The following is a 15,940-nucleotide window of genomic DNA, read 5'->3' as shown; positions in this document are numbered from 1 at the left end:
AAAGAAAAATAGAAACATTTTTCCCCCCATACGAAATATTTTTGTTAATTTTATTTCAAATAAATTAATAAACATGAATAAAAAAAATTAATTTTTTTTTCACGGAATAGGCTACGTAATCGTAATTAAATATAGACTATATTTATATGGTCCATCGCTTGCATTCTTCTGAAGCTTCATCATCGAGATCTGAAGCGGTTCTCTTGAGAATCTGATAAATACCAAATGGCATCTCCTATCGTGAATAACCTGTCTGGTCAGATTACTGTCTGGATACAAAGTACAATGTTTTGGCCTATTAATTAATACTGCTTTAACAAAGGCGCGGGATAAAGAGGGCTTGTGTATCCAGCTCTGGGCTGCACTCGGACGCCAGTGCTATTGAATTATTGATTCCAAACTTGTGAATGAGGGATTGCTGTACAGAGGACGAAGGGTGGGTATTAAAAACGAGCGATTCATCCCAAATCGGATAAATGTACCAGCAGATTTAGAAACTGCGCTTTGGATATAAGCACATACTTTTTCTTCAATCTTCTGAGTAGGCTAAGTGAGAGTCACTCTGGTATGACCTTGAACTAGAGCTAGAAGTGATCTGACAAATTAGAGACCTCGACTGCAAACTGCACTATAACAAACAGCAGGTTTTAACACAACAAATTACAATAGCAACCTATTTTGAAAAAACAGTAGACCTACACTCTTAAAAATAAAAAAATAAATAAAGGAAAAAAAGGTGCTTAAAAGGTTCTTCAAGCTATGCCACAGAAGAACCACTCCTGGTTCCACAAAGAAGCATTCAGTCAAAGGTTCTTTAAAGATCCATCTCTTTCTGACCTTATTATAATCTGAAGAGATTTCTTTTGCCACAAAGAACCTTTTGTGAAACAGAAAGGTTCTTCAGATGTTACAGTTTCTTAATGGAACCATTTAGACAAAAGGGTTCTTCTATGGCAGCATGAAGCACCTTTATTTTTAAGAGTGTATGTTATTATATTACGATATGAATTCTTCCAGCTGCTGTCCGGCCTTGAATGTTTATTGCCGAATTTACAGCAAGGGAATGTAAAATGTGTGTGACTAATGGAGGACTAACACTGAACTTCTGAGGTGAGATAGAGGTTAAAGAACCGATGGGGGTCAAATCATTTTGGGTTCAAATCAATGTATTTATTAATAATATTTATATATATATATACAATGGTGTTTTCAGAATTTTGCAGACAAATCAGGTTGATTTCTCTCATAACACCATAAATGACTTTATAATAACAAAAATAAGGAGATTTCCTTTCTTTGTAGGGTCCCACAATGGGGAAAAACCCATTAGCCACTACATGAAAAATTTAATTTGGTATGCTTAGGCAAGCATAGGGACTTATTGGAAAAGTTTAACATGACTTTTCCTCTGGCTCAATTGTTAGAAAATGTGCTAACAATGGCAAGAGCATGGCTTTGTGCCCCCCCCACACACACAGACACACACACACACACACACACACACACACACACACACACACACACACACACACACACACACACAGAGAGACTAATGAAACTAATGTGTTGTGTGTTGCAGACGCATGATGGTAAAATAGATTTGGTTCTATTTAATGCTGATGTTTCATTGAAAATATTTGTTTAATGATTATGGAGGGTTGTCTTCAGTTTGGTTGGGATTCAAGTTGTTAGGTCGCTTCCAGTTTCTGTAAAAGTGTTTCAAGTGAATCCATATGTTGATACTATGCTAAATTTGGAGAACAAATCATGCTCTAAAATTTGACTATCAATATGCTTCTTAAAATATAAGTGCATCTTTTTTGTGCATGACACTCTTGAAAGTACACTCGTCACACAAAACATGACAATAGTGACAACAAACAATTCAATTTCGTGTGAAAAGGTAAGCCCAAAACATTACAAAATAAAAGTGACCAGCAAAAACAATAACAACGAAAAGCAGCAAGCAGTGAAAATGCAACAGAGTCATCTATTCTGCCTGCGGAAGTATCACACTTAATCTGTAAAAAATACAAGAGATTATACTGTAATCACAGCTAGTCAGCGCAACGAGGCTAATCACAGTCATTTAACGGCCAATTTCACCACAGAAATTCAGAGAATGGCACTGTTCGTTTATTGTAATTACTGTTTTCCAGTGCTGTAAAAATGCAAACAGTCCAATTACACTACCTTACCATGACAGCATATTTAATTTACAGTATGCTTTTTAGAGATTCAATGATCCTTTGACCCAAGGATATACTGTCATGTTTAATGTACTTTTGGATAACAATGGATAGTCCACTTTTCCTCTCAGTGTTAAGCCTTATCAATCTGCAAGTACTCAAGGAGACAACAGGACGGCAACACTGAAGTACTTTTCAGATTAATGATGGAGAGAGCTATCATTTTTCCCACACTCTCTTCAGCCTTCACACCAGCTCCACATTCCTACAGTTCGTCTTCCTCTTCTTCATCTCGTTCCCTCTTCTCTCTGCGCTCTGCAATGATTTTCAAGATGTACAAGTGTGACTCACCAGAGTGGGAGGTTCACACAAACTGTATCCCAGCCTAGAAATGCTACTGAGAGCCATTTGAACCCCTGTAAACTTCAAGCAGTTAACCCTGCATTGACGATAAGAGCAGTAAAGCAGCATTTTGAGGGTCAGGCTCATCCCTTGAGCTCTCGATGCTGTATATCTGAGCCTCATGACCTGTTGCTAAATTTACCACTGTACAACTTGCCAGACAGTTAATGCTGAGCAGTCTTCAGGCTTTCGGCTTTTATCGTACAGCCGAGCAGAGCAACAGTGCTTCTGCCCATTACAGAAGCACCATATCTACACTTAAGTTGTTTTATTGTTAAATCTGAAGCACGGAGAGTTCGCCGTCTCCACTGAAGATGACATATTAAATATGTCTCTGTGCCCATAAGAGAGACAGAGAGAGGTAGTGTGCTTGAGAAAATGTCAATGAATGTTGAATCAAACTCCGCAGCGGTCTTGAAAGGAGGTGAGGAGAGCGAGAGAACACAAAGATAAGGTAGCTCTCTAAAGGTTTGCCTTTGTTATATATTAAGTGCCGCGAAAGAGAAATGTGCGCACATCATCAGACAAAAGACAAGCAACATCAGGGGAGAGCAAGGAGATGAAAGACAGACTTCAAAGGTGTGAAATGGAGTGAAAGTGAGACAGAATCCTGCCTAAAACTTGCCCAAATACACCAATTAAAGCAGCCTATTGCTTGGATTCATCCTACGAGCACTTCGTAACTAATGTGTATTGTTTAAAAACGCTCTGCAGTGGCGCTCAGTCAAGATGAAAACAATGGGACTGACCAAATAAAGCCTGTTTTATAAAGGCTGGGAAAAACGGCAACACTCGTAGCAATTTAATCTATCTGCTCACAATGCTAAATGAAGTCAAACAAAGTGAGGAATTGTTTGGCATCCTGTTTAGGTAGTGCGGACGGACCGGCAAATCTTTTACCAACTACGAGCATTTATTTATTTTTGATAATTCCTGTTGCAGCTGGCACTAATGCAACTCAAAAGCAACAATTAACTGGACCTTAGGGGACAACAAAACCCAGGCATTTCATCCCTGGAAAGTGAAAATCACACAAGACGTAAAGCGTATTTACTCTTGTGATAGTAATACTGTAAGTTTATTCCCTCCAGTTGAAGATGTAAATTAACCATACATACTTTTCAGTTTTATTTATTTTACCTGAATATATTTTCATCAAGAAGGAACATTGGAATATTCTTTGAAACAATGTGCTATGACAATAACCATACACTCATGTCATTTGATATTTATACTAAGAGTCTTGAATTACACAAATCTCAGTATGAACTCGAATGCTTTGGTGAAGTCAGTATTGTATACAGAAGTTAACAGAGTGTGCCTCAAAACAGCTGGCAGTTCACAAACCAGGCAAAGAAGCGCTATAAATCCACTTATTTTCCATCAGGGTACATAAGAAATCCTTGACCCACCCAAAGGAAAATCTCTCCACATTTTCATTCTTTGAATGTGTTTCATGGATCTTTGAGAAGATTCTATTGTATCAAATGTGTAATGTGAGATTTGAAGTGTTATATACAAGGTCTGATATTTAGATCTCAGTTGGATGTTGTCAGCAGTATTAAGTAATGTTATGATTTACTTAAAGTTAATCTGAACCCTAAATGCACCCACTCTAAAGGGTTACCATATTATAGACTTGAGCGGTCAAGTATGTATAATAGCTCAGGCCAATGTCAGCCGAACATGCACTTGTGGGCTGCGGATAATGCAGATGAATAGATTGTTACTCAATATAAAATTATGTCAAAGTCTTTAAAGAGACAGACTAAGTAGACATGATGTTCCAGGGAAACATCACAGGGGCTGTCAGGGGCAAGCAGGCTTTGATGGAACTGGATTTAACACGCCTCCTACAGAGCTATTGGATTACCTATTTGGCCCAGTGATCTGGCAACATTTAATTAAATAGCCATGCATTAGCGTCCATGTGCGCACGGCTGCTCTGTGTGTGTGTGAAAGGACTGTTACTTATTCTGAATACAAAAATGAATTTTGCAAGTTTGCCTACAGGTTCAGTTTACATCACCTGTAATCTTTACTCATTCTCTTTCTCTCTCTCATGTTAAAACATTTAGGCTTTTGGTTCATTTTAAAACACTCACAGTGCTGTCAGTCATTGCACTATTTGAGAAACCAGTGCTGCACCTGTGTAAAGAACATATTCCCATTCTCACAGTGTTAATATTTGAAGACACTGCAGTCACACTTGCTCTATCCGTGCGTTTGCAGTAAAAAGAGGACATGCTGGTTTCACACCAGTTTTTGCCTTTGCACAGAAATAAAACAGTGAAGTCAAAAGGGGTCACGTCTGATCCTGGATCAGCCTCTGACTGCATGAAAACCCAACACCAAAAAGGGATGTGCGCTCATCATGTGGCAGAGGAATGCGAGCGCTGATTCTGCCGGTGGAGAACAGGAGTGATAAAACACGAAGAGATAGAAGCAGAAGAACCCTGGGAGTCGCTCTGTCGTGGGATGAGGACAAGAGCGAGGTGGTGCAGACACAAGAGGAGCCCTTTGTCATTTTGGAGAGGGCCTTTAAAACGCTACATCTTATCTTAATGAGTACAGGGGGTTCTCTTAACAGGTCACACTCCACCATGTTTGACAGACAGTGTCATCATTCCTGATTCACCATTTAGGCAAAGAGCTGATAACAGATATACACAAATTTCCAACTCCCACAGAGTGGGAGTCCATATGAAAACAAAATTGACTCAATTTAAATTTGTTAGCGCACATTACTGGTCTTGCGTGTACAAATAATCGGTGCAAGTTAATCCACAGAAACACTTTATTTATTACAGTTTATTTTGATGTAACTTTGAAACTATGTACATGTCAACTAACTCTGAGAGTATTAGTATACTGTTATGTTAGGGTTAGTAGAATAAGTTAACATGTACTTTACTGACAGTCAGTAGAATGTCCATCCCTATAAGGTGTTAGCAGATATTAAACAAGAGAGTCACTAATACTCTAATAACGGCTAGATGACATGCAGTTACAAAGTTTCTTATAGGGACCATCAAAATAAAGTGTTACCAAAATTAATTTGTCTTCGTAATCTTTAGTCAAAATCTGAAAATTTACAAAAACTGAATTCAGAAACACATTACAACTCTGAAGTCGTTTGCAACTTCCATTCACATGGATTGTATACACCAGAATAGTTTTGTATATTCACCCTTTTCCATTTCTCAACCAAAATACACAGTTTTTTAATGCTGGACCAGTGTTGAGCAAGATCAGAAGAGGGTCAAGTCTGAGTCAAGACTAGGTTTGCAAAGGCATGGCAAAATTCCATTCAAAATTTTCTTAAAGTATCCAAAGATTGTGGAAAGTTGCTCCTTTGCAACCCTATAGTCATGGTCATGTCCACATGCTCCAGCGTCCATGACACAATGATAAAAATATGTTCATGGACTCTAGATATTCTCTGTCTTGTTCTGGTCTTGTCATGGACTTTGGTGCATGTGGACTACATCTGGTCTTAGATTTGAATGAGCTGGTCTTAACTACAACACTGCGTGGGACGCCATTCAAAAGTTTTTGATTGTTTAATAATAATGGATTAAATGTTACCCTATAGCTTGAATTCCCACGTACCACATCTCTACTTCCTAAGATTCAAACATTAATCAAACAGAAATAAATAAAACTGAACATTGTTCTTAAATATGGTTGGACAAGGAAAACAGGAAGACTGAGGAAACAGAGAGAAAGAGTGAGTGACAGAGATAAAGAGAAAGAGAGAGAGGGCGAGAGAGAGAGAGCGATTGACAGCGCACAATGGTAGGAGAGTGGTTCCCGCTGTAAAAGTTTATCCCTCTGGCACCATTATATAAGCATACATATGGGACAGCCGCAATGGAAGACGACACTTTAAATGACATTATTATAAAATGCAATACTCCTGGAATGATCCCTTATTGAATTAGGTCCCATGATCCAAGATGAATTTCCCGGTTCTCTAATCCATCAAGGGGGGAATATTAAAAGATAGGACTCAACTGGCATTAGAATCGCTCTCAGTCTTTACTTTCATTATTTTGAATTAGGGTGCTGCTGGGGGAGAGCCTCTTAATGAGAATTACAATGATTCAGTGGCCTCGACCTGCCTTCTGACAAGTGAAATATTAACTCCTCAGTCATAGCTGTCTGAATTAAAATACTTGGGAGCTGCGGACGTGCTAAATTAAATTGGCCTTTTATGTTCCTTACACGGCTGACCCCCTGTGGGGCTGGAGAAGCAAGGACAGTGGTGGCGCATGAGGCAAGGTGTATGAAAGCGAGAGGAAGCGAGACCCGGCTGTTAAAGCGGTTAACTACTCAGCAGGTGCTCTTTCTGTGCCTCTACTAAAACCTGACGCGTGTTCTACTTTTCTGCTTCTGCAAAATGGAACCGGCATGCATACGGGGTCAACACCTAGGGCCTCAATTATAAAGATTTTATCTGAAGAGTGTGTGCATGCTTAAATCCACACCAGTGCTCATATTTGTAAAAACCGGCTTTGACATCAATAAGTGCTTAGCATCACGTCAGGGTCTGAGCAGACGTACGCACTTTTTCTTGTCGGAGTTCTGCAGGTTTTTGGAGATGTAAGCTGTTCCTGCAGCTCGCTCCTCTAAATGAAAGAATATGGATGATGACTGGTAATCTTTTACATGTTAATGACATTTATTAGGAGTCGTTTACAAGGCAGAGAGCTGAAAGCATTCAGTTCTGTGCAAATTCAAGGTCATTTGTGATTCATAGATTTCACACATACGCATATTTATTTAAGATCACATTAAGGATGGTTTCTGCACAACATTTTATAAATGAGACCCCCAGTCATCTGCTTCCCACCTAAACCTCGAGTGTTTATTGACAGCTGGGTATCGAGGCCAAATATGCTGATGAGGATGGCACAAGTGATCAAAGGGCGAGGGTAACTGTAGCCTTAGCGAACGGCCGCTCATATTTAACCGCTCCATTTGTTGTCTTGTCTTGCATTATGCATTTCGACTGCTGCATGCTTTGGTGTATTTGTAAGGTTGCAGAGAGTCAGTCGTTTGACCTGTTGCATGGCCTCATGTTTTTAACAAACACTCCGCATTGTCAAAACATGAAAGAGTCAGTTAGACCGCATCCAATCTTGTAATCAGGCTTTAATAAACAGAGCTCAAGAAATGTACATCCATCTGTGAAAAACTTTTTCAACTTGGCAGCTGGCGAAGGCACAAGTGGGGGCAGAGCGCGGTGCGAGCCAGGGCAGTTTTGCACAGGGGCCTAGCAGTCTTGTACCTGTGCCAATACACCCGCTCACCCTGACTCCGAGGTCACGCTGCCAGCGCTCCGATTCAGGAAAAAGTGGGAGAGCATTTTCTCTTCCGCCTGCGTCCCCACCAGCGTTTTCCCTTCACTTGCACTGCCGAAAGACTCCAGGGTGGACACATGCCGTTTGAGCTCTTTAGAAACAATCGATTGGCTGGGAGGGCGAGGGGAAAGAAAGAGGAGGAGGGGAGAACACGGCTTTGACCTTGGAGTCTGGAAATGTTACACTTTAAATCACTGAAATTTTCTAAAATAATAAGACGCCTCAGGACAAGTCACCTTTCCTCCTCAAAATAAAACCCTGGAATGAATATATGAATGAAAAGAACTAACAAAGAAACAGCAGGAGAAATAAAGTTTTGTGGAAAAGTAATCAGGCGGTCATGGAGGTCTTGTTTTCAATTTGAGCTACTCTGATCATGTAAAATTACTCTTCACAGAGGCCAGTGCTCTTGGCCACATAGCACACTTATTCCAGACAAATTTCAAGACATTTTGAACTTGACTTTGAAAAAACTTGTGGTCTTGAAATTATTTAAAGTGATAGTTTGCCCTAAATGAAAATTATGTCATCATTTACTAAAGCTCAGTCTTTTCCAACCTGTATGCCTTTCTTTCTTGTGCCAAAACACAAAAGATGATAATATCTCAGTGTTTTGGACCCCATTTACTTTCATAGTACAGACAATTTCTGTGTTCTGCAGAAGATTGAAAGGCATTTTGAATGGCACGAGAGTGAGTAAAGGAAGCCAATTTTCAGGCGAACTATCCCTTTACATCTGGATAAACAGCGGACATTTATTGATGCATGCAATACTGTGATGTACAGTACAGATTTTCTTGGGGCTCTTCTAAAACATACAATTTGGTGCACCATCAAAGTCTTTCAGAGTGTCTCTAATATTGGTTGGAGTGTCATAGTGAAGCACTCTCTCTCTGACAGTGCATTTCCAAGATGACAAAATCCATCCTCCTGTATTGATCAGTTATTCTACTATCCCCCGCTGGCTACATCTCACACTCCTCTCCGACTGGCTCCCTATTGATCTTTAGCAGTGATTGGTCGAGCGGTAATTTGAGACGGACATTGACGGATGGCAAGCAACTGTTTTTCTTTCCTCTCATCCTCATTTCCCAGGGTGATGAAGTCATAATGCAAGTGACACTGCCAGACTGAGACCAATTGGGTGAGCAATAACCTTTAAAGCCAATAGAAACTGTCTGTACTGAAAGGACTTCTCTTGTTGTTTAGTGACACCCCATGGGTGTCTACTGGATGGTCCTCATAAATACAAACACTCAGTAATGGCTCAAGATCCTGTGCTTGCCAGTTGCTGACTCAAGGGATTCGGCAAGACTTCACTGGACTGACCAAATAAAACAAAAATGGGTCTGGGAAAAGAGTGTCCTAATTACTAATCAAATCATTACTATTGACAAGTACATAAAAGAATGTAATCTGAATAATGACGTACCATCATGAAGATGATTAATATATTAAATGAAATCCTAATGATGGTCTGAGGTTTGTAAACTGATCCTTTATTCTGAAATTGGAGGACACTTAAAAAGTAAGTTAATGGCAGACTGATACTTCATCCGAGGTCATGAAAAACATCTCTCCACTTAGTATTCATTACATCCCATCTTGTTTTTTTGTTTTTTTTTAATAAGCCTATATGTTATTGTTGAAGGCTGCACTTATGCATTGATATATTCAGGTAAGTTTTTCCTGCCAAGAGTCTGATTAGATTTTTGTTCTGTCCTTTGTATGTTTGTTTCTCTTTTGCCACGTGGCTGATGGTATTGTTCAATCAATGTGACTGCTTGTGAATTACACACCTTTTAGCCTGTTCTTCCTTCTTTGGAAAGGCATAGGGCTGCCAGGCACTGACTCTGTTAAACTAGGACCCCTGAGTGTCAGTTAAAACACGAAGGCCTTGTTTACACGGTCCTTTAAATGTGACCAAATTCCAAATTTTTGCTCATTTGTGACACAGATTGAATGTGTTCTATGACCGTGTAAACAGAAATAAACAGATATGTGCCTATGCAACTGTCATGTTAACAGGAAGATCAGATTTTCTCAGGTATTGTTTTCTGTACTTCGGTAAAACTGTGACAATTTGGAACTTCTCAGTGGCTTAATGACGTGATATTATTCACAGGAGGATGCACATGTGGCGGTAAAGACAACAACGCAGGAAACATTGAGTAGGTATGGCAAGTGTAAACAGATGAATTGGATATGGGTCACAATTGAGCTGTTTGTAAGTCAATATTGCCTAAAACATCCAAACTAGTTTGACCAATAACATGCAGGTATGGTACATAATCAACCAACCGTGGCGTGTGAGAAGGTGAGATCTACAGAGAACTATCAAAGCAATGCAAATACACATGTTAGGTGTTTGTTCGTTCATGCAACTTGAAGCGTCGCTGCGCACCGATCATTGTATTATAGCACAAGCAGCCAAAATCGGGGTATTTTAGGCATTATAAAAATCCTAGCAAGGACGCGTCCTGGGAAAAATGGCTCATATGGTCAACTTACCTTGAATGCAGATGAGCCAATGGCAGTTCAGTATCAGGTGTACAGGGACTGAATTCGGACACTGGGGTTTTCAGTGCCACATTGGAAGATCTGAAGCTTTCATCGATTTGATGGTGTTTATGCTACAAAAATGGTAAAATAATGTGCCTTCGGTCCATGTAACACTTATTCCAGGTATCCTGAGAGGATTGGCAATTGGCAAAAAATTTCCGTTGCCTAAACAAAACAGAGTAAAATTTCCCTAAGCATTTAACCCAATGAAGATTTCAATTTCATTCAGTTTCAATTTTCATCTGTTTATGCAGAACATTAATGTCATCTTGTAGGCATCTCTGGTACAGTGCCCGGTAAGGTGACTTGTTCGGTTTACTTAAATTTGTCGTGGCCACGACATGATAACTCATGGGAACATGATAATATGTCGTGGCCACGAGATCATTTTGTCGAGGTAACGACATCCTTATGTCGTGGCCTCGAGATGCTATGTTGAGGGAACAACATCCATTTCTCGTGGCCACGACTTCTTATGTTGAGGGAACGACAGTGGTACGATACGGGATGGTACACCCTGATCTGGCTTGCGTTTCCACCACCAACATTACCCTTACTTGACAGGTGGGGTGCATATATATATATATATATATATATATATATATATATATATATATATATATATATATATATATATATATATTTATATATATATATATATCCCTTGTGCGTTGTTGGGGACGTTTTCGTCCACTAGGGGGTAAAGTTGAGCCTTATTTTGGACACAACTTTCTCTGTGTTTGAGCAAATGGAATGATTTTTGGTGACAAATCTTATTTTCACCCATATTTTGGGAAAATGCTCTGAAATTTTTCAAAAACTCAACGGTACACTGTGGGCAAATTCACTACCCTTTCGGGATGTCCACTAAATTAAACTACTGTAAAAATGTATCAGATAAATATTTTTTTTCAAAATTTTTTTTGCATAAATTTATTAATCAACCTCAGTCCTGATCAAAACTACCAATTTTTTTTTAAAAATTCCAAGATTTTAACTTTTTAATTACCAAGTTCATAAATGATGTCACTGATATGGGGTAAAAACACACAAAATTACATATTTTCAATATAAAAAGTGATTTTTTTTTTTACCTTTTATCACAGTCTTGGGCATGTCAAAGATTAGTAACAAGATTGGCTTTGATGCATTGTTAGTTTTTGTGCAGCATTAGATTTAAATTTTTTCTCCCTAATTTGTTGTTGGTGGCTGTTTTTGCCCCATTGACTTCCATTATAACGACATTTTTTGATTGCAAAGCCATGACACCATATAATCATGCATTCTTGATTGTTTGTGGTTTTCACTTTTGGGAAGAGGTAAAAAATGTATTTTTACAGTTGATCACTAGGTGGGACCATTAACCCTTTAGATAGGCCTGTGCAAAAAAAGGCTTGGTATCTGGCTTGTATATGGAGTTATATGGAGTATAACAGCAAATTATAGTGTTTGTGTGTGTGTGACATTCTTGATTGTTGGTGGTTTTCCCTGTTGGGAAGAGGTAACATTTGTTATTTTTTACAGTTGATCACTAGGTGGGATCATTATCCCTTTAGATAGGCCTGTGCAAAAAAAGGCTTAGTTTCTGGCTTGTATGGAGTTATATGGAGTATAATAGCAAATTATAGTGTGTGTGTGTGTGTGTGATAGAGAGAAAGAGAGAAAGAGAGGGTGTGAGAGAGACCTTTGTGCACTTACCTTGATGTACAGTATCTGAAAAAAATCAAAATATGCACCTCATGCTCTCAGAACTACATGGAGTAAACAATAAAAAAAGAAGTGTGTTTATGCACCTGCTTCCTTTTGATGGTGAAAAGTACAGATGGCCTATATGTGAAATGCTCCTCTTTTCTTGATGGTAAAGCCAGTTTAAAACCTTAAAATCCTGTAAAAAAATCTACTTCACATCAAATTTATGAACATATTGTATTATGAACCAAAATGCAATACCAACTTCAAATAAGCTGCAGCTCGCTGGAGGGGTCACGCTACATAATCATTTCTAAAACTTTGGTACAAGTCAAGCCCTTTCTCGTGTTGCTTGCTGCTCTTCTCACCATTAAATATCCAGCACGATGGCATGCAAGTGTTTAAATCCACGTACTTTGCTTTTCTTTAGTCTATTCGCTTGTTAAAGGAGTCATGACCCACAATTTGCACTTTTCCACGAGAATCAATGTATGTTATGATTGCCTAACGATTATACACTGGCCGGGAAGCCGATATTTAAAAGTGAAGAGTTTGTTTACCTCAGGGTTTGTAAAATAGCCCACGTGCACGCACACTCAAATACGAGATTTTGATTTCTTCCCCGTCTTGACGTCAAGACGGGGCAGGATATACCATATATGGACACCGCAGCAGGAAGCTCGCCCTTCCCCTCTCCCCCTCATATTCAGTCGAGAAAGACGCTGGAACTAGTGCACACGTGAGTTGCTCTGTGGTTGACTGCCAGAATCAACATGTAAATGTGTTTTCTCTACCAAGAACGGACCTAGCTATCAGAGACCAGTGGATTAAATTCATTTTTACTGACGCGGTTCCTTCAACCCTTCCCACTGGCTTATCGTTAAGTGTTTGTGCTAAACATTGTATGCCGAAATCCTTCACAAATTTGGGGCAATATCAGGCGAAGTTGGCATCGAAGCTCGGGAAAAGCGCCATTCAAACAAAATTGCCTGCAATTGAAACGGTAAGACTGTGTTTTTATTGCTCTACTGTGTGTAACAAACAGCATCTAACTGCTAATGCAGCTATTGTATGCTATTGCGTCTGTCACTAGACAAATAAACGAAAGACTCGTGGTGAAGTAATTATTTATGTTCCCTGTAAACTGACTGCAAAAACGGACTTTTGACTGCATTATAATGATTTCTTAATTCAGAATATGATCAAGATTGCGTAGGTTGATGTGTTCGGGGAATTTGCCAGTTAATAGTAACATTTAAAGCCCCTTAAGTGAACGAAATGACTCGAAAAAAAATTTGTTCATTTTGATGAACGCGTTTGAACAATAGAGTCTGGTGTTGCCAGATTGGGTGTTTTTTCCGCTACATATTAATGCCGGTTTACGGTGTGTTTTAGGTGTGTTTTGCCTAGAAGGCTTTATAGAAATCTGGCATCCTACTGAACGAACTTAAACTGAGAGAGAGCGTGGCGTTCACAGACACCAGAATGAACGACTTCACAGTAACGTTCATCAGGCAGTAATGCGGTACGTTCAGTTCATGTTTGCCCAAAATATGAACGAGTTCATGAACTATCGTTCAATGAACGCATTCAGGCACAACACTGGCAGGAGTATTAGCTTCGAGGTATGGGGAATGGCTGCTAACGTACTTTGCAAAAAACAAATGACTGAGATCATCATGAATTCGGTTATTGTTTATTTGTTGCCTAACGCTTATATATGAGGTGCCGTCTAGTTTGTGTGTGTGTGCTGTGCTCGTCTTATATTTGTGTGTGTGTGCTGTGCTCGTGTCTCATAAGAGTAACGTTATGTGCGTGAGTTCATATACATGTATGTGTGACCACTTAGTATATATGCAAGCGTGTTTCATATGTGTGCGTGAATGAAGTTTGATTTAAGCCTTAAACGGCGCCTCATACTTATACACTGGCCGGGAAGCCGGTCGCGTTCATTCACAACTTGCGCCATGATGTCAGTTTGTAATGATATGCTAAAGCGTTACCTGCGTTGTCAACCCCCCCCCTTCCTGCAACCAATCAATGCGCCCCTCATTTGCATTATTATAATGACCGTCCATGACAGCCAAAATATCGCATCAGATCTCGCGAGACAATAATGCCTACAGAAATAAGGGTCTGAGGAGCTCTGTGTTTATTTTCTTCCACTTTTCTTTTTTAGAAGGGCCTATAAGACTATAATACAGAAGTAGGTATCCAAGGTAATACGAGGGTATGACTCCTTTAAGTCTGACGTCACGTAGCAGCGCTTCCGTGTCCAAACGCTCTATCAGTTACCACGAGAAAACAACAAAAGGTGCTAATATAAACTCACAATGTGATAGAATACTAGCGAAAAAGTTATAATATTAACCTTTAACTCCATACCGAAGTACCAGATAGCCAGACAATGAAAATATAAATATAAAAAAAATATATAAAAATTATTTGTGTTTGGGACGCTGTGAGCACGGAGACTGTAGTGTATATCGTAAGTTTGAAAGCGTTCAACTTAAATTATCAATATGAATAAACAGTGCTCATAAACGGCTGCTGAGGTCATATTCTCAAGTGAAGCGAGTTGAGGCCTGGACCCGGAAACAGCGCTTCTTACGTCATCACTTAACAACCGAATACTTTCACCACCATTAAAAGCCAGCAGGTGCATAAATACACTTTTGTTTACTCCATGTAGTTCTAAGAGCTGAGGTGTACATTGTGATTTTCTGAAATACATTAAGGTAAGTGTGCAAAGGTCTCTCTCACACACACTCTCTCTCTCTTTCTCACACACACACATACACTCCATATAGCTTCATATACAAGTCAGAAACTAAGCTTTTTTTTGCACAGGCCTATCTAAATGGTTAATGGTCCCACCTAGTGATCAACTGCAAAATTAACAAATTTTACCTCTTCCCAAAAGTGAAAACCACCAACAATCAATAATGCATGATTACATGGTGTCATGGCTTTGCAATCAAAAAATGTCGTTATAATGGAAGTCAATGGGGTAAAAACAGCCACCAACAACAAATTAGGGAGAAAAAAATTAAATCTAATGTTGCACAAAAACTAAAAATGCATCAAGCTAATGCATCAAGCCAATGTTGCTACTAATCTTTGACATGCCCAAGACTGTTATAAAAAGTAAAAAAAATATCCAGCCACAATTACTTTTATATTGAAAATAAGTAATTTGGTGTGTGTTTTTTTCCCCCAAATCAGTGACATAATTTATGAACTTGGCAATTAAAGAGTTAAAATCTTGGATTTTTTAAAAACATTTGGTAGTTTTGATGAGGACTGAGGTTGATTAACAGATTTATGCAAAAAAAAAGTAAAAAAAAAAATATGAATCTGATACATTTTTACAGCAGTTTAATTGAGTGGATGTTTTCATCCCGAACAACTCGAAAGGGTAGTGAATTTGAACAATCCACAAGGGATATATATATATATACAATTAATATTTTTTTATGTAAACAGGCTTTAATGTTGTGGCTGATCAGTGTTAACCCTGAACATTGATTAAACCAGACACTGTTGACTCATAATAACCACTTACAGAAAAAATGGTTTCAAATTACTTCACTAAACCTTAATTTGGTGTTAATAGAAAACACAGAAAAATACTCTCAATAGTGCACCAAAATTAATTATAGAAAAGAATACTAATTAGCAAAATACAGCATGGAGTGATGACAAACTTTGTTTCAGTTGCGGAGAAAGACC

This window comes from Carassius carassius, chromosome 28 (assembly GCF_963082965.1).
Source record: "Carassius carassius chromosome 28, fCarCar2.1, whole genome shotgun sequence".
Classification (NCBI taxonomy): Eukaryota; Metazoa; Chordata; class Actinopteri; order Cypriniformes; family Cyprinidae; genus Carassius; species Carassius carassius.
This window is presented reverse-complemented; position numbering follows the sequence as displayed.